Below are 11954 nucleotides of genomic sequence, written 5' to 3'. Positions count from 1 at the left end.
TGAGGGGAAATGCAGCAACCTTGTGAGTAATACTTTTCAAGGGAGTGTTAATTGCAATCACAGAAATAGGTGATGACAAAGGTTTGGATTTCAATTTAAGGTTTTCCAAAAACCTTTTATCAATCACATTAAGTGTTGAACCACAATCCATAAATACCTGAAATTCAATCAAATTTTCCTGCAAAGTAGTTCTCCCAGAAAGAAATACTCCTGCAGAGCGTAAACAAGCTATATGGGCGTAACTGACCTTTTTTTTTTTCTTTACTTAAACGAAGCTCACAATACTTAATCAAATGGTCAGCTTTACCACAATAAAGACACAATCCATTGGCGAACCTCCGTTCTCTTTCCTGAGAGGGGAGCGACTTCGCCCCAACCTCCATCGGTTCTCCGCCGTCAGAGCAGATTTTCTGGGGACTAGGACCTGGCATTACAAGAGTCTTTACCTCATTCTGTCTAAATCTCAGTCTCCTAGCCACACGAACAGCTAATTGCATGGCATCCTGCAGAGTCTCAGGTGCGGGGAATGCAATTAGCAAATCCTTAACCCTTTCACTCAGACCAGCAATAAATAGACATTACAGAGCTGGATCATTCCATTTAACTTCTGATGCCCATCTTCTGAAACGTGTGCAATAATTTTCAACATCACCTGACCCCTGATTCAAACGCCTGAGTTCTGCCTCAGCAGATAAGATTCGATCAGGATCGTCATATAATAGCCACATAGCAGAAAAAAATTCTTCTACAGACCTTAAACATGGATCAGTAGGTTGGAAAGAAAAGGCCCACCCTTGTGGTTCTTTGCGCAAAAGTGACATAATAAAACCAATGCGCTGTGATTAATTCCCAGAGGACCTTGGTCTCAAACGAAAACATAACAAACAAGCATTTTTAAAGGAAAAAAAATCTTGCTGTTTACCATAAAAAAACATCAGGCAGTCCTACCTTGGGTTCCACAAAATGAGCTTCAGAACAGCTACTCACGTGTTGCTGGAGCTCGGCCACCTCCAGAGACAATCTCTTCAGACGTTGAGCCAAATCCTGGACGGAAACCATACTGATCCCCGAATTTCTTTCCTTTTATTTTTTTTTGGGCTGGACTTACTGTTATGATCTGCAACATGTACTAAGGAAAGATAAGGGAAAACTGTCCCTACAGTAAAACTAAGCTGAATCCCTATGATGTAGCGGGCTGTCTGTTCCTAGCGAACAGACCCGCCTTAGTCCTCGGCTAGTCTGAACGAAGACCTATTGCATAAGAGGAGGGGTCCCTAAAAGAACTAAAGACTAGGACAAAAATGGGACACCTCCTAAACAGAGAAGTTGTTGCAGAACACAAAAAGACAAACAGACAAAAAAGTACTAGAGGTCCCAGAAAGACCAAACAAACTGACAGACAAAGGCACAGAAACACCTGGCTAGAGAAACAGTCAAACACTGAAGTCCAGCACAGCCAAAAGGGCGGAGCTGGAATATAAAGGCAGATGGTCACGTGACCGCAAAACACAAGATGGAAAAAACAAACAGGAGGGTTCTAACAAAAAATATATGACCCTTTCGACCTGTTCAAAAAAATTATTGGGTACAAAACTAATAGTGTATTGTGCATTTTTTTCACAAATCTACAGCAGGCCTTAGGATTGCCAAAATGGGCAGGTATACCTGCTCTGACCCATAGGTCGGCTTTTGCAGTTCCGGGGACTGCCCTGGAGTAGTACCAGGTGTCTACCAGCGGCCTAGCCTATCCTCACCATCAGAGGGTTTAATGAATACTCGAAAAAAGCTAAAATAAAAACAAAATCAGCAAATATACTGCAGTAAATAAATAGCAATAGTGCATGAAAATAATAAAGGGTACTTAGCATAATTTTGACCAAAAAACATAAGCCATCCCACCGCGTCAAGGTGACCCTATTCGGGACGGTCCTAATCTCTAGTATTAAAATCTTACCATATTTCCTATGACGTAATGTGAATAAGGGCTGAGAAGGACTGAGACCCGGCTAATGGACACTCTAACATGGGGAAATATATGACTTAAACGCTCAGAAGAAGCATAGGCGAAAGGGAGGCATCGGGGGTCCGCACACATATGGCCTGTTCCACACATCAGTAAGTGTAATCAGCGTTTATCACCATGTACCTTCAGGATTCTTGATGTACAACCATTTATATGTTGCTCTTACTCTTGTATCAGCTCACTGCAGCTTTATTACTCTACAATAGGCGCTTGTTCAGTTGTGATTAGTTTGGCTGCTGTCTTTCTGCTATATGTATAACTTTTGATAGATGTAAAATATTTGCTTATATTTTTGCCTAGGGCATTTACTCTATTGCAATATGCACTTTATTTTGGCCCCTTTTTTGAGGTAAATTACTGTTTCTATCATTATATGCAAGTGTTCTTAGATGCTTGATATTGCTTGCAGGCGACAGCCTACAACTCTATATGCTATTATTAATTACAGACTGTTTTCTGGCTATCTGTGCAGAGACATTGCCAGCTATTCGTATTATAGTTGTTATTTGGTGGCTTATGGCCCATATGTGCACGGGTTATACGGTTCCCTTTTAACTTTTATTTTGCATTATTTTAATTTCATTAATAAAAAACTTGATTTTATAATTACCTTTATTCCTCTTCTTGAATATAACAAAGCTGTAGAAAAAAATATGGACCGTACATTCAAAAATCTTATGTTGATCTAATCCTGCTAGGCAAAAATTTACAAAACTGAACATGAGGTTCTTAGCGTAGCAATATTTTCCAATATTTTGTTTAACATAACATTCTGTTAAAATAAAAATATAAATCTTGAAATTTTCAAACTGGCCACTGGCCTTTGTTAGACTCTAGCTTCCTTTTTTCAGGAAATAACATGTACATAGCCACAATGGTCAGACGCAACCCTATCTTTTGTTTTGAAGAATCTAATGAGCATGTGCAAAGGTCATTGTGAAGAGCAGGGTCATCTGTGACATCACTTATATAGGTGGATCCCGTGTTATCTGCAGTGCATAGAGGTGTTACCTCTTAGTGTAAACCTGCCTCTTCTGATAAGAAAACTCCTGGAAACTCTTCTGGAAAGGACAGGAAGAAAGAGTCTAAAAAACACTAGTGGCCAGAGTGAGATCTGCAAGATTAATTATTTTATTTTATTTTTTTTATTAAAGATGGTGGTGATATGGAAGAAAAAAACAAAAAAAAGGCCAATATTTTTTTATTAATACATACAACACAACAACATGATTTATGCAATTGGTCATTTTCTGATAATACTCACTTGTTGAGTATTTGGTCAGTATTTTACATCAGTATTTGTAAGTAGAGATGAGCGGTGTTCGACTCGAACTGTTCGCCAATCTCAAATTCGAGCTGTTTTGGGCGGTGTTCGAGCCGTTCGGCGAACATGAACGATTTGAACAAAATTCGGCTGTTCGAGGTTATGTTCGATAACTGTTCGTGCACCAAAATCATAACTGGATTTTTTCTCAGTAATGCTGAAAATTAATGTTAATACGCAGTTTGAGTGCACAGCGGGGCGGAAGGAGGGGCAGGGGATGGATCTCTGCAGAAATAATGAAGATCTCCATTTTTTTTTCTCTTTCCCGCATTTACAGTGGGGAGGTGCAATCTGTCAGCCTATCAGCAGCGCACACACGGAGCGAAGTGCTTTTTTTCACATAAGCAAGGGCATGTGTCATTGGCAGTGTATGTCACATGTCCTTGCCCTATAAGACCCAGCCATTTTCCCCGTCGCCACCATTTTCTCACTGCTGCAGCTGCGTGTTAGATGGCACCGCTGTTGCTGTGTGCGCTATACTTTGTTAATTTGAAGCCAATTTTCGCACAAATCTACAGATATCTTGGGAGTAAAGACTAATTGTAATTGCAGTCCTTTTCAGGGCTAGGTTACATCAGTTCCTATCACTTTTATCAGGCAGGTCTGTGCTCTTAAACAGATAGGTTGGGAGTAAAGACTAATTGTAATTGAAGTCCTTTTCAGGGCTAGGTTACATCAGTTCCTATCACATTTTGCCAGGCAGGTCTGTTTTAGTGCTGTGCAAGTTTTTTTCACAGCATTTAGCTAAATCTAGCAAGGCAAATCCTTTTTGGCCTATTGCAGAGTGTGTTAGTCAGTGGAGTAGCCTATCTGTGTTGCAAGCTACACCACCTGTGTATAGAATACAATTTTTTTTACTGCACCTAGTGAAGTAAAACCTTTTGGGCATAGCACCATTCTATTAGTCCATCTATACTAACCTCCACCAGGTTGCAAATTCAAAATAATTTTTATCTGCATCTAGCTCTGAAAAAATATTTGGGCTTCGGCTTGTAGCAGTGTGTGGGACTTGTTCTATTAGTCCATCTATACTAACCTCCAGCAGGTTGCAAATTCAAAATAATTTTTATCTGCATCTAGCTCTGAAAAAATATTTGGGCTTCGACTTGTAGCAGTGTGTGGAACTTGTTCTAGTAGTCCATCTATACTAACGTCCACCAGGTTGCAAATTCAAAATAATTTTTATCTGCATCTAGCTCTGAAAATATATTTGGGATTCGGCTTGTAGCAGTGTGTGGGACTTGTTCTATTAGTCTATCCATACTAACCTCCACCAGGTTGCAAATTCAAAATAATTTTTATCTGCATCTAGCTCTGAAAAAATATTTGGGCTTCGGCTTGTAGCAGTGTGTGGGACTTGTTCTATTAGTCCATCTATACTAACCTTCAGCAGGTTGCAAATTCAAAATAATTTTTATCTGCATCTAGCTCTGAAAAAATATTTGGGCTTCGGCTTGTAGCAGTGTGTGGGACTTGTTCTATTAGTCCATCCATACTAACCTCCAGCAGGTTGCAAATTCAAAATAATTTTTATCTGCATCTAGCTCTGAAAAAATATTTGGGCTTCGGCTTGTAGCAGTGTGTGGGACTTGTTCTATTAGTCCATCTATACTAACCTCCACCAGGTTGCAAATTCAAAATAATTTTTATCTGCATCTAGCTCTGAAAAAATATTTGGGCTTCGGCTTGTAGCAGTGTGTGGGACTTGTTCTATTAGTCCATCTATACTAACCTTCAGCAGGTTGCAAATTCAAAATAATTTTTATCTGCATCTAGCTCTGAAAAAATATTTGGGCTTCGGCTTGTAGCAGTGTGTGGGACTTGTTCTATTAGTCCATCCATACTAACCTCCAGCAGGTTGCAAATTCAAAATAATTTTTATCTGCATCTAGCTCTGAAAAAATATTTGGGCTTCGGCTTGTAGCAGTGTGTGGGACTTGTTCTATTAGTCCATCTATACTAACCTCCAGCAGGTTGCAAATTCAAAATAATTTTTATCTGCATCTAGCTCTGAAAAAACATTTGGGCTTCGGCTTGTAGCAGTGTGTGGGACTTGTTCTATTAGTCCATCTATACTAACCTTCACCAGGTTGCAAATTCAAAATAATTTTTATCTGCATCTAGCTCGCTCTGAAAAAATATTTGGGCTTCGGCTTGTAGCAGTGTGTGGGACTTGTTCTATTAGTCCATCTATACTAACCTCCAGCAGGTTGAAAATTCAAAATAATTTTTATCTGCATCTAGCTCTGAAAAAATATTTGGGCTTCGGCTTGTAGCAGTGTGTGGGACTTGTTCTATTAGTCCATCTATACTAACCTCCAGCAGGATGCAAATTCAAAATAATTTTTACCTGCATCTAGCTCTGAAAAAATATTTGGGCTTCGGCTTGTAGCAGTGTGTGGGACTTGTTCTATTAGTCCATCTATACTAGCCTCCAGCAGGTTGCAAATTCAAAATAATTTTTATCTGCATCTAGCTCTTAAAAAAATATTTGGGCTTCGGCTTGTAGCAGTGTGTGGGACTTGTTCTATTAGTCCATCTATACTAACCTCCAGCAGGTTGCAAATTCAAAATAATTTTTTCTGCATCTAGCTCTGAAAAAATATTTGGGCTTCGGCTTGTAGCAGTGTGTGGGACTTGTTCTATTAGTCCATCTATACTAATCTCCAGCAGGTTGCAAATTCAAAATCATTTTTATCTGCATCTAGCTCTAAAAAAATATTTGGCCTTCGGCTTGAAGCAGTGTGTGGGACTTGTTCTATTAGTCCATCTATACTAACCTCCAGCAGGTTGCAAATTCAAAATAATTTTTATCTGCATCTAGCTCTAAAAAAATATTTGGGCTTCGGCTTGTAGCAGTGTGTGGGACTTGTTCTATTAGTCCATCTATACTAACCTCCAGCAGGTTGTAAATTCAAAATAATTTTTATCTGCATCTAGCTCTGAAAAAATATTTGGGCTTCGGCTTGTAGCAGTGTGTGGGACTTGTTCTATTAGTCCTTCTATACTAACCTCCAGCAGGTTGCAAATTCAAAATAATTTTTATCTGCATCTAGCTCTGAAAAAATATTTGGGCTTCGGCTTGTAGCAGTGTGTGGGACTTGTTCTATTAGTCCATCTATACTAACCTCCAGCAGGTTGCAAATTCAAAATAATTTTTATCTGCATCTAGCTCTGAAAAAATATTTGGGCTTCTGCTTGTAGCAGTGTGTGGGACTTGTTCTATTAGTCCATCTATACTAACCTCCAGCAGGTTGCAAATTCAAAATAATTTTTATCTGCATCTAGCTCGCTCTGAAAAAATATTTGGGATTCGGCTTGTAGCAGTGTGTGGGACTTGCTCTATTAGTCCATCTATACTAACCTCCAGCAGGTTGCAAATTCAAAATAACTTTTATCTGCATCTAGCTCTGAAAAAATATTTGGGCTTCGGCTTGTAGCAGTGTGTGGGACTTGTTCTATTAGACCATCTATACTAACCTCCAGCAGGTTGCAAATTCAAAATAATTTTTATCGGCATCTAGCTCTAAAAAAATATTTGGGTTTCGGCTTGTAGCAGTGTGTGGGACTTGTTCTATTAGTCCATCTATAATAACCTCCAGCAGGTTGTAAATTCAATATAATTTTTTTCTGCATCTAGCTCTGAAAAAATATTTCGGCTTGTAGCAGTGTGTGGGACTTGTTTTATTAGTCCATCTATACTAACCTCCAGCAGGTTGCAAATTCAATATAATTTTTATCTGCATCTAGCTCTGAAAAAATATTTGGTCTTCGGCTTGTAGCAGTGTGTGGGACTTGTTCTATTAGTCCATCTATACTATCCTCCACCAGGTTGCAAATTCAATCTAATTTTTTTCTGCATCAAGCTCTGAAAAAATATTTCGGCTTGTAGCAGTGTGTGGGACTTGTTCTATTAGTCCATCTATACTAACCTCCACCAGGTTGAAAATTCAAAATAATTTTTATCTGCATCTGGCTCTGAAAAAATATTTGGGCTTCGGCTTGTAGCAGTGTGTGGAACTTGTTCTATTAGTCCATCTATACTAACCTCCACCAGGTTGCAAATTCAAAATAATTTTTATCTGCATCTAGCTCTGAAAAAATATTTGGGCTTCGGCTTGTAGCAGTGTGTGGGACTTGTTCTATTAGTCCATCTATACTAACCTCCACCAGGTTGCAAATTCAAAATAATTTTTATCTGCATCTAGCTCTGAAAAAATATTTGGGCTTCGGCTTGAAGCAGTGTGTGGGACTTGTTCTATTAGTCCATCTATACAAACCTCCAGCAGGTTGCAAATTCAAAATCATTTTTATCTGCATCTAGCTCTGAAAAAATATTTGGGCTTCGGCTTGTAGCAGTGTGTGGGACTTGTTCTATTAGTCCATCTATACTAACCTCCACCAGGTTGCAAATTGAAAATAATTTTTATCTGCATCTAACTCTGAAAAAATGTTTGGGCATTGGCTTGTAGCAGTGTGTGGGACTTGTTCTATTAGTCCATCTATACTAACCTCCACCAGGTTGCAAATTCAATCTAATTTTTTTCTGCATCTAGCTCTGAAAAAATATTTTGGCTTGTAGCAGTGTGTGGAACTTGTTCTATTAGACCATCTATAATAACCTCCACCAGGTTGCAAATTCAATCTAATTTTTTTCTGCATCTAGCTCTGAAAAAATATTTGGGCTTCGGCTTGTAGCAGTGTGTGGGACTTGTTCTATTAGTCCATCTATACTAACCCCCAGCAGGTTGCAAATTCAAAATAATTTTTATCTGCATCTAACTCTGAAAAAATATTTGGGCTTCGGCTTGTAGCAGTGTGTGGGACTTGTTCTATTAGTCCATCTATACTAACCTCCAGCAGGTTGCAAATTCAATATAATTTTTTCTGCATCTAGCTCTGAAAAAATATTTCGGCTTGTAGCAGTGTGTGGGACTTGTTCTATTAGTCCATCTATACTAACCTCCAGCAGGTTGCAAATTCAATATAATTTTTTCTCCATCTAGCTCTGAAAAAATATTTCGGCTTGTAGCAGTGTGTGGGACTTGTTCTACTAGTCCATCTACACTAACCTCCACCAGGTTGCAAATTCAAAATAATTTTTATCTGCATCTAGCTCTGAAAAAATATTTGGGCTTCGGCTTGTAGCAGTGTGTGGGACTTGTTCTATTACTCCATCTATACTAACCTCCAGCAGGTTGCAAATTCAATATAATTTTTTTCTGCATCTAGCTCTGAAAAAATATTTCGGCTTGGAGCAGTGTGTGGGACTTGTTCTATTAGTCCATCTATACTAACCTCCAGCAGGTTGCAAATTCAATATAATTTTGTTCTGTATCTAGCTCTGAAAAAATATTTCGGCTTGTAGCAGTGTGTGGGACTTGTTCTACTAGTCCATCTAAACTAACCTCCACCAGGTTGCAAATTCAAATTAATTTTTATCTGCATCTAGCTCTGAAAAAATATTTGGGCTTCGGCTTGTAGCAGTGTGTGGGACTTGTTCTATTAGTCCATCTATACTAACCTCCACCAGGTTGCAAATTCAAAATAATTTTTTTCTGCATCTAGCTCAGAAAAAATATTTGGGCTTCGGCTTGTAGCAGTGTGTGGGACTTGTTATAATAGTCCATCTATACTAACCTCCAGCAGGTTGCAAATTCAAAATAATTTTTATCTGCATGTAGCTCTGAAAAAATATTTGGGCTTCGGCTTGTAGCAGTGTGTGGGACTTGTTCTATTAGTCCATCTATACTAACCTACAGCACGTTGCAAATTCAAAATAATTTATATCTGCATCTAGCTCTGAAAAAATATTTGGGCTTCGGCTTGTAGCAGTGTGTGGGACTTGTTCTATTAGTCCATCTATACTAACCTCCAGCAGGTTGCAAATTCAAAATAATATTTATCTCCATCTAGCTCTGAAAAAATATTTTTGCTTCGGCTTGTAGCAGTGTGTGGGACTTGTTCTATTAGTCCATCTATACTAACCTCCACCAGGTTGCAAATTCAATCAAATTTTTTTCTGCATCTAGCTCTGAAAAAATATTTCGGCTTGTAGCAGTGTGTGGGACTTGTTCTATTAGTCCATCTATACTAACATCCACCAGGTTGCAAATTCAATCTAATTTTTTTCTGCATCTAGCTCTGAAAAAATATTTTGGCTTGTAGCAGTGTGTGGAACTTGTTCTATTAGACCATCTATAATAACCTCCACCAGGTTGCAAATTCAATCTAATTTTTTTCTGCATCTAGCTCTGAAAAAATATTTGGGCTTCGGCTTGTAGCAGTGTGTGGGACTTGTTCTATTAGTCCATCTATACTAACCCCCAGCAGGTTGCAAATTCAAAATAATTTTTATCTGCATCTAACTCTGAAAAAATATTTGGGCTTCGGCTTGTAGCAGTGTGTGGGACTTGTTCTATTAGTCCATCTATACTAACCTCCAGCAGGTTGCAAATTCAATATAATTTTTTTCTGCATCTAGCTCTGAAAAAATATTTCGGCTTGGAGCAGTGTGTGCGACTTGTTCTATTAGTCCATCTATACTAACCTCCACCAGGTTGCAAATGCAAAATAATTTTTATCTGCTTCTAGCTCTGAAAAAATATTTAGGCTTCGGCTTGTAGCATTGTGTGGGACTTGTTCTATTAGTCCATCTATACTAACCTCCACCAGGTTGCAAATTCAAAATAATTTTTATCTGCATCTAGCTCTGAAAAAATATTTGGGCTTCGGCTTGTAGCAGTGTGTGGGACTTGTTCTATTAGTCCATCTATACTAACCTCCACCAGGTTGCAAATTCAAAATAATTTTTTTCTGCATCTAGCTCTGAAAAATTATTTGGGCTTCGGCTTGTAGCAGTGTGTGGGAATTGTTCTATTAGTCCATCTATACTAACCTCCAGCACGTTGCAAATTCAAAATAATTTATATTTGCATCTAGCTCTGAAAAAATATTTTTGCTTCGGCTTGTAGCAGTGTGTGGGACTTGTTCTATTAGTCCATCTATACTAACCTCCACCAGGTTGCAAATTCAAAATAATTTTTATCTGCATCTAGGTATGAAAAAATATTTGGGCTTCGGCTTGTAGCAGTGTGTGGGACTTGTTCTATTAGTTCATCTATACTAACCTCCAGCAGGTTGCAAATTCAAAATAATTTTTATCTGCATGTAGCTCTGAAAAATTATTTGGGCTTTGGCTTGTAGCAGTGTGCGGGAATTGTTCTATTAGTCCATCTATACTAACCTCCAGCACGTTGCAAATTCAAAATAATTTATATCTGCATCTAGCTCTGAAAAAATATTTGGGCTTCGGCTTGTAGCAGTGTGTGGGACTTGTTCTATTAGTCCATCTATGCTAACCTCCAGCAGGTTGCAAATTCAAAATAATATTTATCTCCATCTAGCTCTGAAAAAAATATTTGGGCTTCGGCTTGTAGCAGCGTGTGGGATTTGTTCTATTAGTCCATCTATACTAACCTCCACCAGGTTGCAAATTCAATCTAATTTTTTTCTGCATCTAGCTCTGAAAAAATATTTCGGCTTGTAGCAGTGTGTGGGACTTGTTGTATTAGTCCATCTATACTAACCTCCACCAGGTTGCAAATTCAATCTAATTTTTTTCTGCATCTCGCTCTGAAAAAATATTTCAGCTTGTAGCAGTGTGTGAGACTTGTTCTATTAGTCCATCTATACTAACCTCCACCAGGTTGCAAATTCAATCTAATTTTTTTCTGCATCTAGCTCTGAAAAAATATTTCGGCTTGTAGCAGTGTGTGGGACTTGTTCTATTAGTCCATCTATACTAACCTCCACCAGGTTGCAAATTCAATATAATTTTTATCTGCATCTAACCCAGTCAATACTTTTGGGCTAAAACCACAGTTTGGCCACTCAGCTCTGCTCGGTTCCCATCCATTGTTTTTTGTGCAAACAACTCCAGAGTTGTGAATTAGTTAACCACCAAAATGAGTGGAAAAAGGCCTGCTGCTGGTGGAAAGGGGAATAGGCGTGTTGGGAAGGGATAAAAAGGTTGTGTCCGTGGGGTAGGTGTTAAAGCAACAGTAACATCTGCAGAAGAAAGACCATCTTTCAGCCAAACTAAGATGTCTACTTCTTTTAGCGGGCAATGTGATAAGATCCCTTTCTTACGGCCACGCCAATTTCTACAAATTCCAGATGAGGCACAAAAACAGCAGGTGCTTCAACGGATATCAAGTGCTCCTTTAAGTGGGCTCTTCTCCGCCTCAACTTCAACATCACAAATACTCCAGTCCTCAGAGGTGTCACCCCAATCGCACTTGCTTCCTCACAGCTCCCAAGTCTCCAGCTGCCCGTCTGAGTATGGGGTAGAACAGATGGTTGAGTCTGCAGAGCTGTTTACTCATACTATAGCCTGGGAATCAGAGGTCGGCTCCAGAGCTTCTGTGAATCCAGACGAGGAAATGATCTTCACTGATGCCCAGAATCTTTATGAGTCGGATCCAGGACCAGACGCAGAAGGGTCTGACCATAATGTAGACCCTCATTCCCAAACTGTAACTCCTGTTGGTGGAGACAATGAGGAAGATGATGATGAGACTCAAATACCTGATTGGAGTGACAACT

The sequence above is a fragment of the Phyllobates terribilis genome, unplaced genomic scaffold, assembly GCF_046119375.1.
Source record: "Phyllobates terribilis strain yellow unplaced genomic scaffold, ASM4611937v1 Scaffold_2__4_contigs__length_985480577, whole genome shotgun sequence".
In the NCBI taxonomy this organism is placed as follows: Eukaryota; Metazoa; Chordata; class Amphibia; order Anura; family Dendrobatidae; genus Phyllobates; species Phyllobates terribilis.
This window is presented reverse-complemented; position numbering follows the sequence as displayed.